The 27,453-nt window shown below is 49.4% G+C and overlaps 1 protein-coding gene across 3 annotated transcripts in view; it reads left to right on the forward strand.

Moving 5' to 3' along the window:
- Positions 1 to 548: 548 nt before the first annotated feature.
- PKNOX2 (PBX/knotted 1 homeobox 2) overlaps positions 549 to 27,453 on the forward strand; it is a 255,932-nt gene continuing 229,027 nt past the window's right edge. Inside the window, exon 1 of one of the 3 annotated variants that reach the window (XM_045555737.1) lies at positions 549 to 662. The gene's annotated coding sequence lies outside the window, so the exon portion shown is untranslated. The remainder of the gene's footprint in view (positions 663 to 27,453) is intronic. The other 2 variants (XM_045555738.1, XM_045555739.1) reach the window with 2 other exon arrangements.

The following is a 27,453-nucleotide window of genomic DNA, read 5'->3' on the forward strand; positions in this document are numbered from 1 at the left end:
AGCTCTTGAGACTAGGAATAACTAACCAGAGTGTCATCTGAGCACCTTTTCTGGGGCCGGGGTAATGAGAATTATTCAAATGCAATCATAAAAATGAGGCCAGCCAGGCAGGAAAGGGGGGAGGGAGAATGGTGGCGGAGGAAAGGATTTCTTGCCAGTTTTAAGTTTCATAATTTCTGGCGAGTTCTCTTGGGGTCCACAGAAAATTTCACCTCATCTCGGTCCCTTCAGCACCGGATGTCTGGGAACTGTGCCTCAGTTGCTCGCTAAGGAGGACTTGGCACGGGGGCAGGGTGCTCCTGGGTTCCCCGGGGGGTCTGCCGCGTTCCCCATCCGGGGCGACTCACGTCGGAGGCTTCCTCCCGGCGCGGGCGTCGTCCCGCCTCCTCGCCTCCCCTTCGGCAGCAGCGGGCCGGCTCTGACGTCTGCGGAAAGCCTCCAGCAGAGGGAGACACTCCAGCGGCTCCTCAGACTTGGAAGCGGCCGGGCCGGGAGTGGGTGGGGGTGATGGGGGGTGGGGAGAAAGGGGGAGTGGGGAGAGGGGAGGTGTGTGAAGGGGGGGCCTGGGGGGCGGGTCCCTGTGCCGCTGACGTCCCGAGCAGTGCTGGGAAGTATAGGCTGTGTTGTCACGCCGGTGTCAGTCTGATGAAGATTGGCATCAGGTAAGCTGTCATTCATTTCCATGTCAGAGACGCTTTTGCAGGCGGCGGCGGCGGCGCGGCGGCGGCTGCTGCTGCGGGCGGCTGCCTCAGAGCGCGTGTGTTTTATTCCAGTCCCCAAGCCAGAGTATTATTCATTGCGACAGGGCAAGGAGGAGAGAGGGAGAGAGGGAGGCAGCAGGGAGGAGAGAGAGGGAGGCAGCAGGGAGGAGGGAGGCAGGGAGCAGAGAGGGACGGCGGGAGCGTGCAGAGAAGCTGGGGAAGCGCCGGGAGAGCGCGGAGCGAAGCAGCGCGAGGGGCGGCGAGGCCGGGCAAGCGGGCGGCGAGAGCCGCGCGGTCCGCCCGCGCTCCGGCCCGGCCAGCGCGCAGCCCGGCCGCCGCCGCCGCCTCGCCCCGCTCGGGCCCGTGGCCGGGCGCGCATTGTCCGCGGGAGCGAGGAGCGGGGCTGCGGACCCGGACTGCCGCGGGCCCAACACCCCGTAGCGGGCGGGCGGGGAGCTGTGCGCCGCGAGCGCCCCGGGACCCGAGAATAGGGACCAGCGCGCCCGCCAGAGCCCGGGTGCCGGCGGCTCAGGGCTGGGCGCTCCGCCGGAGGTTGGGAGCCGTGGGCCGGCCCCGGGTTCTCTTTCTCCCGGCTTCGGGCGTCCTTTGGGCCGGCGCTTACTCTGCGCCACCAGCTTGGAGCTGCCTTCGAGCGGCTGGAAGCGGGGGCAGCTCCAGACTGGGGCAGGGTGACTGGAGTCAAGGAGCCGTGGCCGCGTCCGGCCAGGCCTGGGGAGGCAGGGCGAGTGGGGGTTTGCAGGCGGATCAGCGGGGATTGGGAACACCAGGGGGGTCAGGGAAGCCAGGATCCGAGGGGCCACGCTCAGGGACCCTAGCCCGGGGAGGGGCGAGAATTTGTAGGGTCACTGGCTTTCCGTGGTTTGTTGGGGGTCTTTGGTGAGGTGGAGGGAGGCGTAGGGGCCCGTGGCGAGGCTTGGGAATCCAGAGCCCTCCTGGCTCCAGAACTAGGGGATGAGTTCGTAAAAGGGGGGACGGAAAGCGCTCAAAAGCAGAGAGCTGATGGGGGATGGGCAGGGTCCCGAATCTGCCGCGCAAAGTTTGCGTTTCTTTTCGGGTTAGACGACGGGGCTTTCCTGGCTCCCGAACCCGAGGAAGAACCCGAGGAATGAGCGAAATGGGCCGCCCTTTCTGGGGGCTCGTCACCGGAGAGCCTCGCGTTTCGGAGCGGTGGGGAGACCTAGGTTGAGAATTGGTGGCGTGGGTGGTTGTGGAGCGGCCCTGAATTAGGGCTGGGCTTTAGGACTAGGCTAGAGTTTGGGTTACAGGATCCAGGCTGTTTTCAGATCAGGATTGAAAGGCCGATGAGTAGTTTACACGCCGGCCAGAGCAGAGGGCTGGAAGCAGGAGTTGGGGGCCGGAGGAATGGGTGGCGATTTTAGGATTCAGCCACTGGATCACAGCTCTTTACTGGGGTCGAGGCTATTGGAATTTGGGGAGGGTCGCGCGCGCGGGTCCTGAAGCTTCCCAAGTGAAAGAGCATTTAGGTCGGCGACGAAAGTAGTTGGTCCGGGCCATGGCAGACAAGCCCCGAATTTCTGGTGCTTCTCCCCAAAAGCGCTTCTGGAAGAGGAGAGGACTTGGGGCATACAGGACCCGCTCATAGAAGAGAGATTCTGGAAAGCAGACAAATCGAAGGGACGTTCTGAGCAAAGCGACAGGGCAGCCTCGCGGGGCTTGGAATGGGTCCGAGGACCCGACCCTGGTGGCTCGGCGGGCTCCGGGAGCCACTTGGGGTCTGAAGGCGCAGCCCGGCTGGGCGAGTGCGGATGGCCCCCAGGGGCCGCGGCCTGCGATGGGGTGGGTGAGGGGGAGCGCTAGCAGCGAGGGGCCACATTGGGCCGAAGGAGTAGGGGCTGCGGCCGGCGGAGGATAGGACGTGCTCGAATTCGGGCGCCCAGGTAGAAGCCGCCTCCTCGTCACTCACAAGTGCTGCCTGCGCTTTCCCCCGCCGGTCCGGGAAGCCCACAAGCCTGGCCACCGGTGCAGTGTTCCTCCCGGGGTAGGAGGAAGCTCGGGGTCCCTTACCATCACCCTACTTGTCCGGGGACGTCTCCAGGGTATTAGCTTTTCGGATTTCAAATGCTCGCTAAGTGGTGGAATGCCAAAGCTTCGCATTTTAGGCAGATTTAGACGATCCTCCCCTCTCCAATGTGAGAAAATGATGGTGTTCAAACATAACACGATGTATTACCCAAAGTCCCAGCTCCTTGCCCTCCTGCTTACTCTGCCATTCTGGCCTTCCCGAGGCCCCAGGACCTTGGTGGAAGTGGAGGGGGGCAGCTCCCACTCCAGCTGTGTCCCCGTGGCTCAGGCCTAGCTTGGGGGTGTGCGGGGTGGGGAGAGGTCCCAACTGGGGAGGGAGGTTATCCTCTGGCTAACTCGAGAAAGAGTTTGTTGAAGGGTGGAGGGAGGAAGGCTTGAAATGCCCTCCACGTAATCTTGAGTCCGCCTTCCCAGCCCCTCTCCCTCTCGCACTCCTGGCAGGGCGAGCCAAACAACCCTTACGGGGCACGGAAGAAGCGCGACCCACGAGTGGCCGCGGCCGCTCGGGGCGCGGCGACTGCCGCGGCGGCGGAGCTCCAAGGCTGTTGTTTTGCAGGCATGGAATTCGTGCGCTCTCTCTCCCGCCGAGAGCCTGAGGGGGGAGGGAGCCGTGACCCCGCAGAGACTCCCCGGTCACCGCCTCCCCTTTGTGAGCAGGAAAGGCATGAAAGCCAAGAGAATGAGAAGCTGCTTAGAATAAGGGGCAGGGGGTTACTGGAGGGAGATGGGCCCGACCGCCGCTCACAGTAAAATGCCTCGTGCAAATTGCACTGAAGTATACCCAACTTGAGACTGGCTGTTTTATGATCCTTTCTGGGAGTTTACTGCTCTCTGCTTTTAAGTCTATAGATTGCTTTAAGTTAATGAAAGTGCTGCTTTCAAAAGGGGCTTTTATTGTGCGGCAGTGGCAAATCCAGTACCTCCCCTTTACTCTTCCAAAATGGGCCTGTTTAAAAAAAGGGAGCTTGCTGGAGTACCCACAGGGACAGAGCTTGGGGGAGGATGCTATGTGACAAGGAGAATTAATAAAAGTCAATGCCCAAGTAATTCGGAAAGACAAGTTTGCTTCTTTTCCAGTCCAGTTTCATCTGTACTTTCCTATGCTGTTGCCTTTTGGGCTTTCACTGAGTCTGGCTGTAAATGCTGCTTGATGCCTCTGGAGCAGCCACCTCCCAGCATTGCTTTAGGTAGGCCTGACCTTGTTCAATTAAACCCAAACTGGATTTCAGGATTTCACCCCAGCTGCCAATTCAAGCTGCAACTAAAATATTTACTTGGGCACTAGGGGCGGGGCTTTGCCTTGTATTTAGTAAGATAAATGTGTTTAAATGGCTAGGAACCTTGAGAAGCAACAAGGCAGTCTGTTTTTCAGTGCTCTTTCCTTTTTCAATCTATTTGGCCTAAAAGGTGAGATGACAAGGTTTTTGACTAGGTCCTAACACAGAAACTGCAGTGGGGCTGGGCTGTGGCTTTGACCGCATGTCATAACCATTTAAACTGTGGTTAGTTGTTCAAAGCTTAAAGCTTCTCCAAGCTGGGTTTCATTAACTCTACACCAGTTGCCTGGAAGTTCGGTAGCAATAAATTGTATAAACACATTTGAAGTAAGTTAGTGATGAAATAAGGAGAATTACTGTCTTGTGAGTGGAGAATCCTGAATTCATGGAGTTCCAGCTTAACTGGAAACATACCTCCTCTCCCTTGGCCTTGAAGTTTATGGGTGCACCAGAGTGTGTGTTAAATTTCTTTCTGCCATGTCCATCTTCAACCGGGAGCTGTAACTCATTAGAGACCAAGGCATGCCTAGAAAGCAAAAAGGTTGGGTTTTAAAGGGGTCTCTATTAGCCTGGTTTAGGAACCAAACGAAACCGATCAACCTGACTTCCTTGCCCTTCATGAATACAACGGTGCAACATAACAGCAGCAGAGCAGGGACAAATTAGATTTTTAAATGTTAGAGACTTAATAATACTGTGTTGTTAGCAATCAAATTTGTTTTTATTAAAGAAACAACCAATAAAATTTATAGGCTTCCAACATGTTGCAAGATTTCCTTGCTATTTATTTAGCTCCCCCACCCCACCTTTCTGAAATTCTATCCCCAATTTCAGACTTTTGTTCCCGATTTATTTAATCTGGAGCACATTTTCTAAATTAGTTCGAGGAGGGTGAGAAAGGCTGTTGTAAGTTTTCCTTTTTCCTCTGCTGTGTGGCAGAGGACTGCGATGCTGTAAGATATATATAAATGTGTGATGCAATTGCTGGAGGTGACGGCATGTGAAGCAAAGTGTCTGGATCAAACAAAATGCTGATCTGAGTATGGAGAAGGTGAAAACGATGCTGCAGAGGAAAAACCGAGGAAGTTAGTTATATGGAAAATGAAATCATCATGAGCCACCGTTAGCCTTGAGTCTAGCCAACACACCATGCTTTGTATAAAACACTTCACATGAGATCCGTGACTTATTGAAGATTGAATTATATTGAGAAGCAGAATTTAGAGGGAGGAGCTGCACTGGCTGGGTTCTATCCAGGCAGCATGGCCAGGATTGTTGCAATGGGGATCTACTAATTTAATTAAATCTAATACCTGATGGGAAAGGGAGGAAGGAGGGAGGGAAGTGGTCGGGAGATAATCCAGGTTGGCAGGTCAGCATGCTGAGCTAGTGTTTAGGCTGAAATTTGGGGGCCTGGCTGCTTCCTACCTTGTTACTGCGTGGCTACATAACTCAGGCGGGTCATCTAGCTTCTAGACCTTGGTTTCTTCATCTGTAAAGTGGAATATATCTCACACAGGCCTCCTTAGGCTGTGCAGAGTAAAGGGCAGGCATGAACCAAGCACAGGTGCACTCTAAGTAAAGAAAATGGGAGATAGAGTCACGTTTTTCTATGTGTTTTCTTTCCTTCCCTGGCTCCAGAGCCTTCTCTCACAACTCTCAGCAGGAACTCCTGCCTTTCCTCACATTCTACAATTTGAAAACCCTGCTGTGATACCAAAAACCACCTACACTTCACCGAGAGAGGCAATTATGGCAGAGTTGGGGGATGTAGCCTGCTTCCTCCCAATGGTGCTACCTAGAATGGCTTTCATGCATCAGGTGAACCCAGAATCTGACTTATCAGAAAGGTAGCCCCTTCTCTTTATGCCATTGGGAAGGCAAGGCCCGCGTCTGGCCTGGTGTGTGACATCTCGCTGGGATGGGGGGATGGGTGCTAGTCTGCAGCTAGCCACAGCCTCAACCTTGCTTAGCAGTTTCCATGCTGGCAGATCAAAGCAGATTCTGGGCCAGGAAGCCCAAGAAGTTTCACCCGGCACTTATACAAAAGTGTATATGTGCTTGTAGATGCCTTCTGTTCCGGTGCCTGATTTTTAAAAGCTAGCTCTGATCCTGGAGACGTGGCTCCGGTGGAATGCTTGTCTTTAATTCTCTCTAGTCCATGGGGATTCCTTGGGGTAATTTTCCCTCCACATATCCTTCTCAGCCAGTCTTGGACAACCTCTTAGTCTCCGTTTTGATTGGGGGTGAGAGCAGGGAGGGGTGGGGAGACACAGGCTGGCGTAGAAGGAGCAACAGTTGGAGGGCACAGTCCTCCTACCAGAACTCCGGCTTTTCCTCCGTTCCAGAACCCCCAGGAGAGGGGCAGAAGCAAGCCCTGGGACAGCTCAGTTCATCTCACACTGGCAAGCGGAGCTTGGGAAGAGCTTGCTGCAAACGTGTTGTCTTCTGGGGGATCTGCTGTTTGGCTTGGATGCCTTGCCGCAGGCCCTGCCTGCCTGGGTTTCTAATTACAAGAAGGACGTTTCTGCTAAGACCTATCTCACTAAAAACACATCCCCGTGTGTAATAAGAAACCCTAAACCAGGCAGGATATTTTAAAACTGAAGCAATGAAGATTAGATTAAGTCTCCACCAAACAGCTTCGTTCTCGTATTATTTTTGGCTGGAATGTGGAGAAAAGCAGCTGGCCCTGGGGCCCGGAGCAGACTCTGGAGGGTTCGGATGGGGCCAGAGTGGGTGGCGTAACTGTTAGTTCTCTGCTTAGTAGGAACGGGGCCAATTTCAGTACAGCTCAGTCAAGGCAGTGGGGTGCCCAGTGGGGGATGAGGGAGGCTGGGGTCGGGGAGGGGCCAGATCCAGATGGGCCAGAAAGTGGCAGCAGAATCTGCAGGTCACAGAACACCGCTGCTTTTAAATCCTCCACCTCATTAGGACCTAGTCTTTTGTGTTCAATTTATGTCTCCACCCCCACCCCCATCCCATGCCTAACTAAACACGGCCATCCTCCACATGGCCTTTGGAGGAACCTTAATATATTGGGTACTTTTCTGGGTGGAGAGAGGGAACAAATAGTTGTTTAAGAATCCTGGAATTAACCTGGTAGTCTGGCATCATGAACCCTTGTCTTGTCCTGCTGGGATATTCATTCATTCCTTTGTTCCTTCATTCAGCAAATATTTATAGAGTGTCTTCTATGTGTCTGGCACAGCCCTAGGCATTGACGATATGGCAGCAAAAACAAACAAAGCAAACACTTGTGACCGGGAAGTCTGTCCTCAAGGAGTTTGCTTGTGGTGGGCTAGTGTGGAGCATGGGCTTTATTTAGCACCAGACAAAACCGCATTTAGAGCCAACCCTGCTATTTACTTATCATATAAATTTAGACAAGTTGCTCAACACCTTTGATCCAGTTTCCCCATCTGTACATTGGGAAACAAAAGCACATAGATCGTAGCATTGAGAGAGTATCTGCAAAGTCCCCAGCACGGTGTCTGGCCCCGAAGAGAGATTCAATCAGGGTTTACTTTCCTCCCCCGTGTTATTTTGGTGCTGATGATCCAGTTGAGGGATTACCCAGCTTCCTCTTTCTTTTTCTTTTTTGCTTCCCCAGGACATGGCTTGGACCTTTTCACAGGTCACTGGCACCATCAACAAGTGCTGAACAAACAGCTGGTCAACACTGTGGCCCGGTGCTGCCTGCTGCGTGCAGACCCCGGCTGCGGCTGTGGTAGAAAATAGGTCCATAGACCCCGAGGACAGTTTGTGAGCGAAGAAATGTTTGGGGGTGGTGGGGGAGGGGACGCATGCAGCACACAAACGTAGGAGAGGTGATGCACGGACACACAGAGGTAACGGGAGAAAAGGCACAAACCAAGTGCTAAGCAAGGGAGGTAACAGTGGCATGGGGTGATGGAGTAACCGGGACAGAGGGGGTGAGTGCTCAGCACTGAGCTGGTGGAGGACCAGCGGAGCAGGCCTGGGGGAGGGGTGAAACACGAGCCTCCCCAAGTCACGGTGCTCTGTGCTCTCCTGGGGACAGCTGTGAGCAGCCTGCACTAGAAGGAAGGGCTCAGCCGCTCTTCCTGTCCCAGGTGGCCAGGAGTGGGCTGTCACTCACTGCCTCAGGAATACCTTGTAGGGCCTCCCCAATTGAGGACGGGCTTCCCTTACACACTGTGGGACTTCTAAGGGGACCTTTCCATTTTGACTTCTCAAGGGGTAGAGCTTAGGCTAATGAGTTAGTTCGTGAAGCAAAAGTCCTTTCATTCCTGGCTAGGACACAGCTGTCTTATCTAGGATCCCTGCTTTTGCTAAGCAGAGAGCACAGAGACTACAGGCCCACACCTGGCCCTCTCCCCTCTCAGGGACCATGAGACTGGTCCATGTGAGTGTGGTTGGGACAGTGGGGAGAGCAGGGATCAGGACTAGGAGTCAGAGGTGGATTCACTCTGCACTCAGCCACTGACAGGCTGTGTGACCTTCAACAACTGACTTACCTTCTCTGGGTGTTAATGTCCTTGCTCATCTAATGAGGGGCTTGAACTTGTTCTCAGAGGTCCCTTTCAGCTCAAAGTTCCATGATTTTTTGTTTCCTCCCAACTGAGTTGTTTCATGGCTAGGCCGTCATTGAAACCATCACCACCCCAACAATTCCAAGCAAAGAGTCATGGCAACATGCAACAGCCACAGAGACACAGACTGCAAGGGCTTGGTTCCTGGGTTGCCTGTGTGCTGTAGGGTCTTAAGGACATTGGGGGTAGGTCAGGGGAGTTGCCTTTGACTCTCCTGATGGCCTTCCTGGGGCAGGTGGATGTGTCCTAGCAATAGGGTTTGGTTCCATGAGGCAACATTTTCAGGCTGAAGATTCACCAGCTTTTTCATAAAAAGCAATGTGTACTTCTTTTGTTGAGACAGCATGGTATTGGTGAAGGAACACAGGCTCTGGAGTCAGATTCTGGGTTCTGACCCTGGTTCCACTACCACTAAGTATGTGTCCTTGGGCACATCACTTAACCTGTCTGAGCCTCACTTTTCTTAGCTATGAAGTGAGGATAATAATAATGCCGTGCACACACAGGACTGTTGTGAAAACTCTAGAAGAAATATCTAAAAGGTTGTTGGCACATGATAAGCTCATGGTGAATGTTAGTTTTCTTTCCTGTTAAAGCTCATTCTCACATGCTCTTGTTTGATCCTCTTAACTTTGTGAAGTAAGCAAAATGGACATTATTATATCATTTTATGATAAGAGAAACTAAGGCTCAGAGAGTGGCTGAAGTGGCAGGTCCAGGAAGTAAATGCGGATGTGTCTACCAGTTCAGGGGCTGGGACACATTATTTAGGGTAGCTCAGGTCTATCTTTTGCAATGATGGTTCTTCCTTTATCCTCTTGGAGACAAAACAATCCCATTCTGAGCTCTGAGAGCTGCTTTGCCTGAGCTCTACCTATTCTCCTGAGGGTCTTTTTTGAAGGAACCAGCTGAACCCACCTCCCCTGTTACTCATACCTTTGTTTGGCAAATGCTGGGGAGAGCTACTGGCTGTTATGGAAACCAAACCCTAGAAGATCTATTTTTCACTTCCACAAAGGCTTCACTCACAGGTGGGGCTGGCCAGCACTAAGAGGTAGAGGTTGATTTAGGGGCAGGGAAGTGTAGTGAAGGCTGTGGTGGGGGTGGCAGAGCTGTAGTGCAGCCTTGACCTGCCAGCCCAGGCAGGGAGCTGGACCCCTGGGGAGAAGAGAATGCCCTCGGGGCTCATACCTGTGGTCATCAGCTCACAATCTGGACAGATGTCTGTCCTGTCTAATTCCTATTAGGTAAGGGGAAGGCAGTCTCCCTGGATTCCCGGGTAGCACAGTGGGTCTGTGGCAGAGTAGGGGAGTGAGCCCCAGCCCAGAGCTTCCTCTCGTCCTCAGTGTAGCAGTACATTGTTATTAACACTCCTGTGCTCCGAGTCCTGTGCTAGGCCTTACTGTGATATGATCCCTCCTCCTGAGACAGGTGAGTCCATCCTCTGTGTGGATGGTGAGTTCTAGCTCCCCAGGGGCAGGGAGACAGAGTCCAGAGAATTGGATGTGTGCCCAGGGCCCCAGAGGTGACAGGTGCTTGTTCTCACTCCCGTGCCGTCCTTAAGTATCCATCCATCAATCAACAGATGTGGCCTGAACCCACTACTTAATTAATGTGCATTTGTGTGTTGTGTGGGACTCAGTGGCCTCACGCTCTAGGAGCTACATATTTTTGGGGGGATAAACACATGTCAAACTGAGGACAAGCTATGTGACCTTGACACATGTCAACTTTTCTGGGTCTCAGCATCCTCATTTTATGCAATGAGGAGGTTAGATTACCCAGGCCCCTTCTAGATCTACTCTTCTATGACTCTGTGGGCTGGACGTGCTAAAATGTGTGGTCCAGTCCATTGGGCAACCTGAATTGGGAGGTGATTGGACACCAAGGGACATTTAGCCCATCAGTGGGAGGGCCTGTCTATCTCCACTTGGGGCGGGGGTGGGAAGATGTGCACACAGTGGCAGTAGGCCTCACTTATTTGTATGCAGGGGCTGGAAGAGCCCCTGCCAAGAGGGGCCTTGCTGAGTCCTCCAGTTTCCAGGAAGGTCATGGGGACAGAAATCAGGCAGGAGAGCCTGGTGGTGTGGGAGCTCCAGACTGCTGCTGCCCTGTGGCCACGGAGCAGTGGTGGAGGGAGCTCCTCTCCCACTCCGCCCCTCCCAGCTCTGGGCAGAGACAGCTAGACTCACAGTAGGGCAGCGGTCCCCTGGGACACCCCTGACTTGTGAGAGAGATTCTGGAGGAAAGCCAGGGAGCTCAGAGGGATTCCTCTGGAGCCTGTTCCCAGGGAACGTGGCTTTGTCTCTTGCACTGGCATAGCTCCCCTGGGGGAGGCACCCCCATTCGTGAGAGCCTCTTAGCAGCAACAAGCTGGGGACTGCTAACTCCTGCTGACTTCCAGATTGTTGGGCGAGCCCTTTTCAAACTGGACATCTGGTCTCCTGGGATCCTATTCCAGGTCATTTCCATTGGATTTGAAGGGAAGGATGGAAGGAGAACTTTGTTCCCGGCAGGACTCTGGGGACTGCTGGTAGTGGCTGGCGGGGAAGAGGGGAACTTCCCGGCATTCTTGTTGCACAGGGTCCTGGAGCTGGCACATGGCCTGGCCGTGGTGGAACTGGACTCTGGGGATGGAGGAAAAGGGCTGCCACAGCTGGCTCGTAGATAAAGGCAGGAGAAGGATTTTGCCTGGGCTCTGTGATTTCTGGGCAGCTGTGGAAGACTCCAGCACAAAGGCCACTGACCAGGGGAGGCTCCTTCGCTTTGGGCTGTCTCTGTGCTGGGCCCGAGCTGGGCGCTCTCACCACCATTTGCTCGACTCATCACTGCAGACCTAAGAAGGCAAGTGAGGCTCAGAGAGGGTGAGAGACTTTGCCCAAGGTCATACAACTGGCTGTGTGGGTTCCGGGTCCAGTTGTCTTTCTAGTGTAGCTCACTGCCTGCCCTAGAGAGTTGCACATTTTGGGGGAAGTTCCTAGATTCCTGGTTCCCTTCTTTGCCACTCAAAACCATGCACTCCAGTCACTCATACGAAGCTCGGTGTAGGGCAGAAGGTTCTGGCTTGTGTAGGTGATGGGTGAAGAGATTATGGGGTGATAAGAAAGATGACTGAGGCAGGCCAGAGTAGAACGAGCCAAAGGCTTAGGTTTGGGCCTTGACTCAGCCATCTGCTCACGGTGGGACCTTAAAAGCTGGCCTCACTTTCCCCATCAGTCAACTGGCGGCAATCACACGTATTGCCAGGGCTGCGGAGAAGAGCGAATGAGTTAATGTATGTGGATGTGTTATACACATCGCGTAAACATCAATGGAAGCTCCTACACAGTGCCTCACGTGTAATATGTGGGGGGAAAATTGGTTGGCACAGACTATATGTTTCTTATTAGTTTAAAAGAGAGCATACACACAAATTCACACTCCTTCTTGTACTCACGGCGTGATGACAACCATGTTTAAGTGATTAAAAGCTGGCAGGATGTCTCTCCGTGACTGCCCCATGGCTGGGGCATGCGTGGCTCCCGCTGGGATCCCTGAGCACCTGGTGGTTTCTCAGATTCTGGCTCTGCGTCAACCAACCTGAATTGGGGCCTACTATGTGCGAGGGGTTGTCCTCACTTATGTTTTCCCTTCTAACCCAGTGCAGAAGGCCATCAGGGGCCTGGTGTGCGGTGGGTTGGCCTCTGCCAGGTCCCATCAGCTTGAATCAGGCTTTAGCTTCCTCCCTGCTGGTCACGTTCATTCAGCAGAACTTTACTGAGCACCTTCTGTGTGTCAGGACCTGCGGAGGTACTGGGGATATGACCCTGGACTAGACAGCGGGCTCCCGGCCGGTAGAGTTCACAGCCCATGGGGGAGGAAGACATTCAAGTCCTGTAGGTAGGTAGGTAGTTAAGCCCTGATAAGAGCCATGGAGGACAGAAGTCCAGGAGCCTCGAGAGCATTGACAGGGAGCGTGATCTACTCGGGGGGTCTGGGAGGGTCTTGGAGGGCATCCTGGAGGATGTGAGGTTTACGCTAAAGCTTGAAGGAAGATTGCAGTGAGCTAGGTAAGAGTAAGGATGAGAGCTCTGCTCACCTTGGGCTGGCCTTGCCTGACCCCATGCTGAGTTTTGTCCCTCTGGTGAGGCCCTTCCCGGGAAGAGAGATGACCAACCCCTCCATCCCTGGGGGCTCCTTTTCCATCTCAGGTAAGGGCAGAAAAAGGTGAGAGGAAGACAGCCAGGCACCAGGAGAATGCTGCCAGGTGTTTTGCTGTCATCTGAGCTTTCCTGTCCTGGCTGTGTCACAGAGCACAGTGGATGCTGTTCCCACACCCCTAGCCCCTTGGTCCTCCAGCTAGTGCTCCTTGAGGGCATAGCTTTCAGGAGGAGACTTTAGAAAATGCAGGCATTCCTTTCCCATTCTTCCTGCAGTCCCAGTTAAGACCCCCATGATGTCCTGGGGGTACCTGGTGACGTTCACCTTCACGCCTTACCTGAGTCTGTTTTCTGGAAAGCCCTCGTGGACAGTGTCTGTGAGGCGGGGAGAAGGGACTCCACCTTCTTTCTCAGCACCAGCCATAGGAGGACTGTATTTACTAGCACAAAATCTTTGGCAGATCTGACCCCTTCCCCTACATGGGAGGGAGTGAACTTGACATTGTCGTCTGAGGACTTGATGCCATGACCCAGGCTGTATCTTCCCTTCTGTAACACTGAGTATAATTTGTAAATATTTTGCACTTTGGTAATTTGTGATTTGGAGTGGGTAGTGAGGAGAAGCAGCAAGGGAGGCTTGACAGACTGATGGGCTCAAGTTACTGGGGCCATAAACCCAAAGTTACGTAGACGTGAAAAGGAAAGCTGATGGACCCTTGCCCAGGTTCAACCAGCCCCAGAGTTAGCAAAGTGTCCAGGTTAGAGGTTAAAGCCCAGCTTCTGCTGCTTGTTGGCTATGTCATCTAGGGCAGTTTCTTAACCTCTGTGAGCCTTAGTTTCTTCCCTTTTGTGAAGCGGGAAAATAACAATGTCTCTTTGCAGAGGATTAAACGAGATAACACAGCAAAGAGCCTGGTCGAGTCCTGACCTGTAGAAGGTGCTCATATGTGTGAGTGAGTTCCTTTCCTGTCACTTCCTTCTCTCTCCCCTGGATGTGGACCCAGGTACCTCTGCAGAGGCAGGAGGCAGGAAGGAGTGGGAGGCAGGAAGGTCATGGGCCTCTCCAGGGAGAACAGCTAGACTGGCTGATTGAGGACAGAGGCAGGCTGGGACATTGATGTCAGAGCCTGGCGGGGCTTCCTGGAAGCAGGACAGGCAGTGGTCCAGGTGTCTTAGAAGAACCAGACAGTGTAAGTGGCCTCAAGGAGGGCTGTGAAGCAGAGAATCACTGTAACAGGTAATAGGAAGGAAGGGAAGGAGGAAGGGAGAGAGGAAATGAACATTTATGAAGTGTCTACTATGTGTTCATCATTGAGCTAGGTACTTTAGCACTCATTATTCGATTTTATAAATATAGACGCATAGAACTAGAAAGGACATGGGAAACCATCCATCTGTCCCAACTCCCTATATTTCATGTGTGGGGAAACGGAAGCTCAGAGAGGGACAATAACTTGCCTAAGGTCACACAGGAAATCAGTGCCAGAGCTGGGTTACAAACTGCCCAGGCCAGGGTAGTTGGGGTGGAACAGAAAGACTAAGTTTGACTGCAGACCACAGACACACTTGCTTACTTACCTTGCTTACCTCTTGAGCCTCAGTTTCCTTATCTGTAAGATGGGATAATAATTCTCAACTCAAGCGGCAGGCATGACAGTGAAATGAGATAGCCTGTGTAAAGTGTCTGGCGTGGTGTCAGGGGCTCAGGTGGCTCAGGTCCTTTCCCTTTCCTGCCTTGCCCTCTCCCCACTTGGCTCATGACTCTGGCCAGACCCACAGGACCTACCAAAGAACCCTAAGTTTGTCCTACCTCGTGCCCCCAGGTGCTCAATGAACAGGAGGCCTGGGGACTCATTTTTTCATTCAATTATTCTTCCAGTATTTATTGGGTACCTTGAGCATATGCCAAGCATGATCTCGGTGCTGGGGATAGAAAGGTGAGCAAAACCAGGTAGCCTCTGTTCTGATAGGGTTTACAGTCAGATGGAGAATAGAGGCATTAATTTAAAAAAATCACACAAATACATATGAGAATATGTGTGTAATAAGAGCCATGAGGAGAAGAACCTGAAATTGTGGGTACATTTAACAGGAAGATTTTATTTGGAGAGAGCAGGGCAGGGTCTCCCTGAGCGAGTGATGTTTGAGCTGGGACCTCACAGGAGATAGGCTGTAACTGAGTAAAATGGGAGGGAAGCGTGTTCCAGGCACAGGGAACAGGAGGTTTGAAGGCCCCGGGGCAGGGAGAAAGGGTGGCATCTGCAAGGCCTGATAGGCAGCTAGGGGGCTGGGGCAGAGTGGTGGGTCAGGCGTGAATCCCACAGCTACACCTTGGAAGAGCTTGCCAGAGAACCCAAGGAATCTGTGAACCAGCTTGCACTCGCGGGGAGAGTGGGAGAGTCCACTTTGAGATGCTGAAATGGAGGACAGGCTAAGTTTGGCCATAGGCCTGGACAGAGAAACAGACGTCTCTAAGCCTCAGTTTTTCTGCCCCTAAATGAATGTAATAACAATAAAAACCATAAATAGATTGCAGGTCCACGATGGAGGGGAGGGAGGTAAAAATGAACAAATAGATAAGGTATTTTGCCCTTGTAATATACGTGAGCAGTGTCAAATTCATTTACATTAAAGCTTAGATGATTTGGGTTCATAACTGAATAAAAGCCAAAGTCCTTGCCATGGCTGAATCTGCACCTCCCCAATTCAACTCCTATCACTGTCCTCCTCATTCAGTCTGTTCTAGCCACGCTGACCTCTAGACTTCCTTGTTGTAACTGAAATAAGTCATGTATGCTTCTGCCTCAGGGCCTTTGCACATGCTGTTCATCCTGCCTACAGCACTCTTTTCCCAGATATCTGCGTGGTTTGCTTGCTTGCTTTTTCCAGGTTTCCACTCAAATGTCATCTTCTCAATGAGGCCTTCCTTGAAGGCCCTGTCTAAAATGAAATCCCTTTTCTCCCATCCCCGGCTCTCCTTACCCATCTTTATTTTTCTTCAGAGCAATTATCAGATTTTTGTCTCTTTTTTTCTTTGCTACAATCTAGAATAGTACTTGGCTATAGTGAAAGCCCAAGCAATGTTTGTGGAGTGAATAAATAAATGAACGAACGAGGAAAGCTGATTGTTGATGAAATGATGTGTTAGGTTCATTTAAAGATGCTTTTCCCTTACTCTGAAATTGACTCACGGAATGTCAGAATTGGAAGGAACTAAGTCACTGGACTTTGAGCAAACTTCTCATTTCATAGCTGAATAAAGGAGTCCCAGAGAGGTAAAGGGGCTGTGAAAGGTCACGTAGCGCAGAGACAGAATGAGCACCGAAGCCTCGGGTTTACGCCAGAACTCTTTCCCCGAAGCTTAGGCTTGTCAGCATGACACAGCTCCTGGGGAAAAAGGGGCTGGTCTGTGGGCTCTGGCTCCCTTGAATTCTGCTCTCGGGGCCACGTGGCCTGGGGGGGGCTGTAATTTCATTCCACCTGTGCTGCTGCTCATCTCACCTGTGAGACATTTGGGGGCCAAGCTGGGGGTTGCTGGTAAAGGCGGCTGTTGGCAACTGACAGGCAGAAATACTTCTTTCCCTGGGAAGTAAAATGAATGAACTGTCAAGGTCAATCCACAGGAAATGATTATTCAGCTCTGACTTGGTGTGAGTCTGCCTAACATGGGGAGTGTTAGAAGCATCAAAGTCTGGTCCTGCACTTCAGGAACTTTTAGTGTAGCTAGGGAGACAATGTTTTACCAACATCGATATTAACATTAAAATAATAATAATAATAGCAAACATTTACTGAGTGCTTACTATATACCAGGCACTGTTCTGAGCACTTCATGCCTATTAACACATTTAGTTTTCACAACTACTCTATGAGAATGTTGCCATATCTCTTTCACATTTGGGTAACCTGAGGCTCAGAGAGGTTGAGCAACCTGTTCAAAGCCACACACTAAGTGGGGGAGCCAGGATTTGAACCCAGGCAGTCTGTCACCAGCACCCATCCTCCTATCCGTTAAGTTGAACAGTAGCACATAGAGTGCAAGACGCATTATGAGTCAGGGGAAGGAGGTCCTGGGAGGAGGTTGCACTGCAGGCTGGGGTAGTCTGGGATGGCCTCCTGGAGGAGGTGCTGCCTGAAGGAAGAGGAATGTTTGGATAGTAGGAGAAAGGCTTTGCCCTGTTGGTTTTTTATCATCAGGTGGAAGGGAACAGTGGTTAGGAGAGCCTGATGAGGGACTTGTGGTAAGGATAAATCTCCTCTTCTCTTAATATTAGTACATACATATGGAGACAACAGACCTGGGCGAGGCCCTCTACCCCTGCCCAGTGAGGCCCGGGAGGAGGACCTGGCACTGGCCTGGCCTCCCTCTCCCATAGAAATAGTTCCCTATGGGCTTGTGTCATGAAGGCTCTGCCTAGGTTGGGTGAGGAGCCTCCTGGGTGAGACCCTCAGGATCTAGGCTTCTTAAATGTTTGGGGAAGTCCAGAGAAGATTCTCTAAATGGTCTCCAAGATGGTGGCTGTTCCATCTGTAAAATGGGCTAGTAACGCCCTTCTGGGGGGTGTAGTGAGCATCTGATGGGGCAATGTCACCCACCTCAAACCCCAGCTCAACCCACACTGGCTACTCTTGGCCTTAGCTTGGAGCTGGGACACAGAGAAAAGGTTTCTTAGATTGTGTGACTTGTCCCTTTGGGGCTGTGCGAGGAGACAGGCCTAAAGCTGTTCTCCTCAGAGAAGGTGTCATGGGTAATGTCCCTCAATTATGTTTGCATTCTAAAAATATATTTGCTTTCTTTTGGAGCCAGAAAGCATAAGGAAGCCTTAGTCATATGGTGGCCAACCATCCTGGTTTTCCTAGGACTATAATGGCTTTAGCACTGAAAATCTATTGTGTGTGCACCCCTTCAGTCCCAGGTATCTTGGGGCAGTTGGTCACCCAACGAGTCAGGAGGAAGGGAGAGACTGTTGTGGGATGGGGACTCATGTTCCCACTAAAGGCTGTCCCTTGCTCTCTCCACATGGCTTCTGAATCTCCCAGCGATAGCCAGAGGTCAACAGAAAGCCTAGTTGAAAGGTAAAAGGCTTTGGCTTCAGACAGACCAGAGTTCAAATCTCCTGTCTACTGTATTCCATCAGCTTGGCTTTGGCCACTTGGTCTTAACCTGAGTCTCAGTGTTTTCATTTGTAAAAGTGGGGACTATAATAACTAACTATGTCATGGTGCTGTCTGGGGACTCAAATGGCTTCAGGCATACAAAGTACCTGGCACATCATGGGTATTATGTACAACAGGCTAAGCCATCTGAGCCTTTGCTTTTATTCCCAATGTGGAGGATAGGATGGGAAGAAGTCGCTGCTTTCTCTCAGAAAGGCTTCTCCAAATCAGCTGCCCCTGGCCTACTCCGTGGCATTGTCCTGGCCTGCCAGCAGCTCCAGAGAGGGGGCCTGGGAAGGACCCTTGGTTTTGTTGTTGTTGTTGTTTTGTTTTTTGGTGGAGAAAGAGATCAAGACAGGAGATCTGCTCTGGTCCCTGCCCTTGAGGCTGGGCTGATGGCCAGACTCCTAGGGCTTTAAATGTGTCTTTTCCCCCTTTCCCTGAGTCATTTCACTTTCTGGAACATAGGAAGGCTCATTACTGTTTGGAATCAACGAAACTTGTAGAAGGGACCATAGAGAGCCTCTGGTCTAATTTGGCCTTTTCTGAGATGAGGACCTTGACACCCAGGGAGGTGGTGACTCATCTGAGACAACTGCTGATCAGTGCCCAGGTCTTCCCAGCCCCTGGCCCAGAGCAGCTCCTGGTCCAGTAGGCTGGGGAAGTCCTTTCAGCTCCAACAGACATGGTGCATGATGGCTGCAGCGTGCAATGGATTTGTTTTCTGACAGTAGATTGTCTGCTTTGTGGAATATTGGTGACACATATTAAATTCCTGGCCAGGCCGGGCATGGTGGCTCCCACCAGTAATCCTGACACTCTGGGAGGCCGAGGCAGGAGGATTGCTTGAGGTCAGGAGTTCGAGACCAGACTGAGCAAGAGTGAGACCCCGTCTCTACTGAAAATGGAAAAATCAGCTGGGTGTTGTGGCATGTGCCTGTAGTCCCAGCTACTTGGGAGGCTGAGGCAGGAGGATCACTTGAACCCAGGAATATGAGGTTGCTGTGAGCTAGGCTGATGCCACAGCACTCTAGCCTGGGCAATAGAGCCAGACTCTGTCTCAAAAAAAAAAAAAAAGAAAAAGAAAAAGAAAAATTCCTGGCCAGCTACCCTCTGCCACTTAAGCCTACTCCTGGGCCACCTCTCTCTGATGGAGGCTAAGCTGTGCTTGTGAGACACTGACTGTTTTTTTAATTAACTTTTTTACATTGACTCTATTTAATGGTCATGCTAAACTAATAAGATAAACACCACTTCCAAAGACATTCTAAAATTCACAAAAAGGGGTGACTTTTTTTCAGATCAACTGTTTTCTTGGATTAGCCACCCTACAATTGACCCTACTGAGCTGAGGGCATCAGCAGATTTCATTCACTCAATGAATGGAGTGTTCATTAAGTGCCAATATGGGCAGGGAACGGCTACATCCAGAGTGGAGAACATGAATTGGCTATTACTCTGAGCTGAATGAGTTCTGTTTCCTGTGGGGTTTTCTTCTGTTGCCTGTGGACCCTCCATTTGCCTCAACTATATTTTTAATTTGTTGAGCACCCACTGTGTTCTAGCCACCATGGAGGGAGACAAAAGACGACAAGATTTGGTCTCTATGTGAAGGAGCACACAGTTTGAGTGGGGAGATGAGCATGAAAGCCATGGAAAGCTAAATTATAGTGAAGGAGTTACATAACAATACCCGAGAGTGGTTCATGATCAGAGATGTTACAAGGCAGAGAGAGATTCATTACCAAGTGACTGACGTTGCTAATAGGAGTGACACTATCAGAGAGAACAGGGGGGCTGCAGGGATCAGGGCAGACTTCCTGGGAGAGGTGGGCAGTGCGGCAAACCCTTGACACTCGTTCTTTTTCAGCAGGCTTGGAATGTGGGGACAACTATCCCCATTCTTACATATGGCAAAGGCCCAAGCCACACAGCTGGTAAGTTTGGATCAGAATCCAGGCCCATCTGCATCTACACTCTTTCTGTTAGAAACCCTGTCTCTCATGAGTGACGCTTTAAAGGTTGGGTTGGATTGATAAGGGGCAGGGGGAGCCATAAACAAGAGTGTGTGTACATAAGGTAATAAGCAAAGACCCTACTGAGTGGGGGGGCACTGAGGCCGCCAGCCTGCCATGCAGAGTAGAGCCCACAGCCCGGAACTCCTCGTGGGGCAGAGGCCTGAGTCTCTGGGACTCCATGTGCTGACTGCTGCTCCTTGCTCTCTCCTCGGAACCTCTTCTCCTCACACTCAGAAGCCTCAGATTGCTTTCCTGGCCTTGAGTTGGAGGCTCCTGGAGGCTGGTTAGGCTGGCATTTCCCAGGAAGACCTGCTCAGTTCCTAAGTGAGAATAGTAATGATGACAACACCATCCCACACCTGTGTAATACTTTGCCATCCACACGGTCTTTTCAGTTGAAACCTAAAACAAACTACGAAGAAAGACATCATGATGGTTGGGCAAGGTCCAGGGCCCTAGGCTACCTCTGCTCAGACCTCAGAGGACAGGCCAAGGACAAGTTCCCTGGGCAGGTTGCTCACTGGTTACCATTTTGTGTGCAGACACATAGTAGGTACTCAATAAACATTTATTGAGGCCCACCCTGTGTGTGGGCCCCTGATTCCAGCACCTCTGCAGAAGGCAAGCAGCATCCCTGGCCCTTCCCTTCTGAAGTTTGTTCAGTGTCTTCAGCCCTATAGTTCTGTGCCCAGTGGCTCCATGCCTAAGTCTGAGTAGAGACTGTTGCAAAGCCTACATACATTTATAGTTACTGAGTTTGAGCTTGAAGGAAATCTTTTTTTATTTGTTTGGCTAGGCTCTCTGGGTTTAATTTCATTTTACATAAGAAATTAAATAATCACACCCTATCTATTCTATTGTCCTTTCTTCTGGGTGGTAAAATATATAGTATCACATAAAATTTGCCATTTTTAAGTATACAATCCAGGTGCATTAATTACATTCACAATATTGTGCAAACATCAGCATATCTAATTCTAAAACTTTTTCATCACTTCAAACAGAAACTCTGTACCCATTAAGCAATAGCTCTGCATTCTGCCCTCTGTTAGCCCCTGATAACGTCTAATCTACTTTCTGTCTCTATGAATTTGACTATTCTATATACTTCATATAAGTGAAATCATAATATATTTTTCGTTTTGTGTATGGCTATTTCACTTAGCACAATGTTTTTAAAGTTTGTCTGCACTATAGCATGTATCAGAATGTCATTCCTTTCTGTGGGTGAATAATGTTCCATTGAATGTATTAATATATACCACATTTATCGATTCATCTGCTGATAGGTACTTGGGTTGCTTCCATCTTTGATTATTGTGAATAATGTTGCAATGAACCTTGGTGTACAAGTATCTGTTTGAGTCCCTGTTTTCAGTTCTTTTGGGTATATACCTAGGAGTGGAATTGCTGGGTCATATTCTAGGTAATTCTATGTTTAACTTTTTTTTTTTTTTGAGACAGAGTCTCACTCTGTTGCCCGGGCTAGAGTGAGTGCCGTGGCGTCAGCCTAGCTCACAGCAACCTCAAACTCCGGGGCTTAAGCGATCCTACTGCCTCAGCCTCCCCAGTAGCTGGGACTACAGGCATGCGCCACCATGCCCGGCTAATTTTTTGTATATATATTTTTAGCTGGCCAGATAATTTGTTTCTATTTTTAGTAGAGACGGGGTCTCACTCTTGCTCAGGCTGGTCTCGAACTCCTGACCTCAAGCGATCCACCCGCCTCGGCCTCCCAGAGTGCTAGGATTACAGGCGTGAGCCACTGCGCCTGGCCTATGTTTAACTTTTTGAGGAACCACCAAAATTGTTTCCCACATCCTGACCAACATTTGTCAGTTTCATTTTTTTTCATTGTAGCCATTCTAGTAGGTATGAAATGGTATCTCATTGTGGTTTTGATTTGCATTTTCCTAATGGCTAATGATGCTGAGCATATTTTCATGTGCTTATTGGACACTTGTATATCTTTTTTGAGAAATGTCTGTTCAAGTCCTTTGCCCATTTTAATACTGGGTTATCTTTTTGTTGTTGAGTTGTAGGAGTTCTTTATATAACCTGGATATTAAACCCTTATCAGATACATGATTTGCAAATATTTTCTCCTATTCTGGGAGTTGTCTCTTCATTTTCTTAATAATGTCATTTGATGCACAAAAGTTTTTAATTTTGATGAAGTCTAATTTATATATTTTTCTTTTGTTGCTTATGTGTTTGGTGACATAGCTAAGAATCATTGCCAAATTCAAGGCTAGGATGATTTATCCCTTATGTTTTTTTTTAAAAGTTTATGGCTTTAAGAGCTGTTGATCCATTTTGAATTAATTTTCATATGTGGTATAAGGTAGGAGGTCCAACTTTATTCTTTCATATATGGAAATCCAGTTGTCTCAGCACCATTTATGGAAAAGATTATTCTTTCCCTATTGAATGAACTTGGCATCTATCAACAATCAATTTGCCATAGATGTTTGGGTTATTTCTGGACTCTTGATTCCATTCCACAAGTCTATATGTTCCTCCCTATGCCAGTAGCACACTGTTTTGATTACTGTACATTTGTGGTAAATTTTAAAGTTGGGAAGTGTGAGATTTACAACTTCGTTCTTTTTCAAGATTGTTTTGGCTATTCAGTGCCCCTTGCAATGCCATTTAAATTTAAGGATTAGCTTTTCCATTTCTGCAAAAAGGCTTTTGGAATTTTGATAGGATTTCTTTGAATCTGTAGATTGCTCATTAAGCTGTCTTGACATCTTAACAATATTAAGTCTTCGTACCTATCAACATAGAGTGTCTTTTCATTTATTTAGATCTTTAATTTCTTTCAGCAATGTTTTGTAGTTTTCAGTGTACAAGTCTTTTACTTCCTTGGTTAAATTTATCCTTAGGTATTTTATTTTTTTAATATGCTATTATAAATGGAATTGCTTTTTTAATTTTCTTTTCGGATTGTTCATTGCTGGTGTACAGAAACACGATGGATTCTTGTATGTGATCATACACCCTGCACATTTGCTGAATTTGTTTATTACTCCCAGTGCCTTTCTTGTGAATTCTGTGGGATTTTCTATATACAGGGTCATGTCATCTATGAGCAGAATAGTTTTATAATACTTCTTCTTTTCTAGTTTGGATGCCTTTTGCTACTTTTTCTTGCCTAATTACTCTGGCTAGAACTTCCTGCCAAGGTTGAATAGCAGTGGTGAAAGTGGGCATCTTGTCTTATTCCCGATCTTAGGGGGAAAAGCTTTCTGTCTTTCATCACTGAGTATGATGTTAGCCGTCTACTGCCTTTTTGATGATGGGCCTCTCCCAGGGGCCTGGGTCGGGTGGGGACAGGGGCACTCATATGCATTATTACCCAGCAAAGAGGCCTATCCTGATGGAGAATCATATTTTGAGCCTTGTTCAGAGAAAATACTTACTAATTAGAAAATATCAATTTCATGGCAGCACTAATCACACTGTTAAAATGTCAGCTTAACATTTGTTAAGCTCCTACTATGTTGCAGGCACTTTTGTTACTTCATTTGATCCTACTACAGCCCTAGGAGACAGGCTTTTTATTATTACTACCCACATTTTAGAGGTGAGGAATGAATGCTAAGAGGGTACGGTGATTCATACAGCTGGGAAGTGTTCATAGGAAGTTAGGTGTAAGAGGTACATTTTCTGATTTGTAAGTGGACTCGTTCTCTGCCCAGTAATTCTCAAGGGGGGAGAGAGAGAGGACTGCCCTTCTTTGTGGGGGTGGAATGGAACCTCCCGGGGGGTTGGAGGACTGCGGAAGTCTTTCTAAAAGATACTGCCACCCCTCAGCTTATTCTGATAGATCACTTCTGAAGTCTTCTGCCCCTATTAGAGATTCACTGCTGCAGGAATCCACTGTGACTGACAAGAGCTCACTACAACCCTCAGGGGTGTGCAGTGGAAAAAAAGGTTGGGAACCACTGCAAACCATGGCATCTTCTTTCTTTCAGGATGTTGGTGTTGCCTAATCAGCCAGAGAGACTTGTGGAGTTTTTTTTTTTTTTTTTTTTTTTTGAGTCAGAGTCTCACTTTGTTGCCCGGGCTAGAGTGAGTGCCATGGCGTCAGCCTAGCTCACAGCAACCTCAAACTCCGGGGCTTAAGCGATCCTACTGCCTCAGCCTCCCCAGTAGCTGGGACTACAGGCATGCGCCACCATGCCTGGCTAATTTTTTCTATATATATTTTTAGTTGTCCAGATAATTTCTTTCTATTTTCAGTAGAGACAGGGTCTCGCTCAGGCTGGTCTCGAACTCCTGACCTCGAGCGATCCACCCGCCTCGGCCTCCCAGAGGGCTAGGATTATAGGCGTGAGCCACCACACCCGGCCGGCAAGACTTGTGGAGTTGATTCTAACAGAAGGTTCCTAGAGGAAACTCTGAGGATTGGGAGCAAATTCTCTGCAGCTCAAGGAGAGGCTGCTGGGCCAGGCAATGTTTGTCCTACCTGAAACCCCTGTACTGTTAACTCGGTGGTAATCAACACTCTTAGGGAGATTAGTGTTATCAAGTAACTGCAGCCACAGGTACCTGGATAATTCATAGCCAATGGTTAGTTTCTGCCTCAAATTTCTGGGTCACTAGAGTTGTGCAAGATCCTATTCTGAACAGTGTTATGAGACCCAGCCAGTGGTCTGTATCCCTCTTCCCTGCCCCTTTAAAAAGAAGTGTGAGCATGAGCCTGGAACACATAGTACCAGTTAAAGGGGGCAGCAGCCTGCAGAAAAGTCCTCTGGTCTTCTGAGTCCTGGCACTGGGTGCCGACTCTCAGCGTGACCAGGACACAGCAGATGTTGCTGCTGATGCTCTGATTGGAAGACTCCTGCACGCAAAAGTCCAGATCAACTCAGGACAGGGGAAGAGTACATTTCTTTTGCTCTCTTGATGTTTTTATGACGACTTTCCTCTTTTTCTTTTTTTTTTTTTTTTTTGCCTCATTTTTGCACTTCGGGTGGGAAGAGGAGAATAGATGAATTCAATTCCCTCTTCTCCTACCCTTCTCAAAGTGAGGTTTGCTGAGCTTCCTCGGCCAGTGCAGGGCATTTCTGTGCCTTATGTTTTTAAGCCCACATTAGAGTCATCAGTTCATCATGGGACTTCCTGGGCTGCAGATGGCCACAGGGACAAACCCACCAAGATGTACATCTATTGAAATTCTAAGTACATATGGATAAACAAACAAAACCAAGAGAAGAGGAGTAGCCTGCCTCCAGCCTCCCAACCATCAGCCCTTTTTAGATTAAACGCATCAGGTCTTTATTGTCTAAATTCAATTTAACAAATATCTGCATCTGTGTAATGATTTAGCTAAGCTATAGTTCTTCTCTTCAAATAAATCAAAATCTGCTTGGCCACTCAATGGGAGCAAACTCCTCTCTGAAATGAATTCCTTTCATCCCTTATTTCTCTGTCTCTCTATGTCACTTTCTTCTCCCATCCTCCCACCTGTCCCTGTCATCTCCCAGGCTTGAAATCTTGGACTCGCCTTTCTCCCTCCCTCTCCTTTCTTCCCTGGTTAATAGCATAACATACATCCCCAGTTGCCCAGGATGGTCCTGGTTTACTCCTGTTTTCCCAGTGTAATTGTTATTGCTCCCTTTTCACTCTCAAAAGTGCCCAAGTTTGGGCAATAAATAAATGGTCAACCAGTCCATAACCTAACAGAAGCCAAACCTGTCTTCCTATCCATGCCTGGCATGTCACTGCCTCCCCAGTGCCACCTCCGTAGTTGAGACACTGTCACCTCCGGCTGGATTGCTTCGACTGCCTTTTCTCTGGTGTCCTTACTGTGCCTCTCATTTCCAATCCATTCTGCAGGTCACTGCCTGCTTAATTCTCTCACAGTACAGTGCTCTGCCGCTCACTCTCTTGGTTTCTGGTTGCATACCAGATAGGATTCAAACACCTCAGCCTGGCACTTAAAATCCCTTCATGGCTGGTCCAGCCTTTGCTTTGGTCTCCTCCTTTCATTTCTCAGAATGAAATCTCATTTCCACTCTAAGTGGTTGATTCCTTGTCCCCTGCCCCTGCCCCATGTTGGCCACCTGTGTGCATTTGCTCGTGAAGGTCCACTTACCTGGGCTCTCACCCTGGCCGTTCCCACAGATGCAAATCCGTGCCTGCATCCTTCCAGCCCAGCGTCAATTCCCACCTCCTAAGTACAGCGCTTTGTGACCAGCCCATCCCTGAGCACTCTCTCCTCCTCTGAACTCCTTGGCCTAGAGCAATTATTGTCTGCACAATTCATTTGGCATCTAATCATGTACTGCCTCATGATTTTCATATATTGCTATCTTGAACTAGGGCTGAAAATATTTGCTGTAATTTCACTTTTTGTTCTGAGATGCCTGCCTGTTTCCTCAGTAAAATTGTAGGTTCCCTGAGGACAGGAGCTGTGTCTTCTTCATCTTTTTATTCCTTATGGTACCAAGTGCCTAGTAGCTATAAAATAAATACTTTCCAGAAAACCTTAATAGGTATTCATTTAGGAATCTTTGGACTGGAAAGACCCTTATAATTCCATAGTTTCCACTCTTATTTTGCAGATGAACAACAATAACAACAACAACAAAAAAAAAAAATGAAGAGACTTGGTCCAGGAGACCTAGCTAATGCAAGGGACACAGGCAGGATTCAAATGCAGATCTTGTCATTCTAACTCCAGGGTACTTTCCGTGCACCAGCCTAGCGCATGTGTGTTGATTTTATTTTGTGAGTGGATTGCATGCACTTTCAAGGATGAGTACGAACTTAAAAGGCAGAAGAAAAGAAATGTGAGTAAACCAGGAGTGTGGCATGGCCCCAGCAAAGTCCTGGAGGTGGAAACTTGCTTGGCGTGATTTTAGGGGCACAGCGATTAGGCCAAGATAATTCCTATGTCAGGGAGTGGCAGGGCAGGTGGATCGGAGAAGACCTGCAATCTCACGATTTGGGGATTGAGTAGTAGATGTCTGTCACAGAGCAGCCACCTGCCAGCACCTTAGATGAGTGTCTCGTCTCTCGACTCCACCGTTCAGAAATTGTGCTGGGGTGTGTGGGGGGTGGAGTGTGGAGTTGGGGGTGGCCAGTTCGGGAGGGCTGGAATGGGACATGGGAAATGCCTGTTCAGAGGCGGCTGGGTCGTATTTGCTTTGGGTTGTGACAAAACGTGACCTCAGTAGTATTGAAAAGCATCCCCGGTAATGCTGTTATATATAGCTTTCAACTTTAATAAGGTGTTGCAAAAACTATGAAAATACATATAACTAAAACCACATTTCACTGGAAGCTTGATCTCGAATCCCTTTCTACTGCTCCAGTGTGGTGCTTCGTGCTGTCAACAGAGCTGTTAAAACACAATGGAAAGCGGGTAATTGTGCATTATATGGCTTTTGTTTTCCGCAATGAAATATCGACATCCAAACAGAGAGGGATTACCATGGCAGAGGGCACTGTGAAGAGACGTGAGGGGGAGGCTGGGGGCTTCGGGCAGGGGTGTGGCGAGGGCAGAGGGTTGG

Source organism: Lemur catta, chromosome 7 (genome assembly GCF_020740605.2).
Source record: "Lemur catta isolate mLemCat1 chromosome 7, mLemCat1.pri, whole genome shotgun sequence".
In the NCBI taxonomy this organism is placed as follows: domain Eukaryota; kingdom Metazoa; phylum Chordata; class Mammalia; order Primates; family Lemuridae; genus Lemur; species Lemur catta.